We start from the raw sequence: 1053 nt of genomic DNA on the forward strand, positions 1-1053 counted from the left end.
CAGGTCTGGACAGGGTAGCACGTACGGTGAACCTCTGGAGAGCCTTCCGGTTGTGGGCGGAGCAGTTGCCGTACCAGGCGGTGATACAGCCCGACAGGATGCTCTCGATAGTGCATCTGTAAAAGTTTGTGAGTGCTTTTGGTGACAAGCCGAATTTCTTCAGCCTCCTGAGGTTGAAGAGAAGCTGCTGCGCCTTCTTCACCACGCTGTCTGTGTGGGTGGAGCAATTCAGTTTGTCCGTGATGTGTACGCCGAGGAACTTAAAACTTTCTACCCTCTCCACTACTGTCCCGTCGATGTGGATAGGGGGGTGCTCCCTCTGCTGTTTCCTGAAGTCCACGATCATCTCCTTTGTTTTGTTGACGTTGAGTGTGAGGTTATTTTCCTGACACCACACTCCGAGGGCCCTCACCTCCTCCCTGTAGGCCGTCTCGTRGTTGTTGGTAATCAAGCCTACCACTGTAGTGTCGTATGCAAACTTGCAAACTTATATCCATATACATACATACATATACATACTTTTTCTTAGAATATACCTTTATTATTCCTCGCAAACCCTACCACCCTTCCCCCAATTGGAGTAAACTAATAAACAATAACACTCTACCTTGAGTTTATACATGTTATACACATTTTACACATTAGACACAATCAATTTTACAATAGTTATATTTTGTTTGGTTTTAGTCCTTCCTCTTTTTCTGATYTCCATCCAGTTTGATTTGTATTTGTAGCTGTGCTATTTCACAAAATGTCTGAACCTATATACATTTTACTGACCCCGTATGTTTTACATTAGTTACTGTATCTTGTTTTTAGTCCCACCCTTCAGCTCCATTCAACCCCTTCCATCTATCTCTTAACACCATCCATTTTGGATGTCTGTTTGTTATATATTTTTCAACTGTGCTGTGATGCTTCACAAAAGTACTGAACCTTTCTATTCTCATAGCTTCTACAGATTGCAAATTAAAGATAAACATTTTTGCAAAAATAATTATTATATAATTGATTGATTGACTATGACTTTTCAAATCACCCAGCATTGCTATC

This window comes from Salvelinus sp. IW2-2015, linkage group LG2 (genome assembly GCF_002910315.2).
Source record: "Salvelinus sp. IW2-2015 linkage group LG2, ASM291031v2, whole genome shotgun sequence".
Taxonomy (NCBI): Eukaryota; Metazoa; Chordata; class Actinopteri; order Salmoniformes; family Salmonidae; genus Salvelinus; species Salvelinus sp. IW2-2015.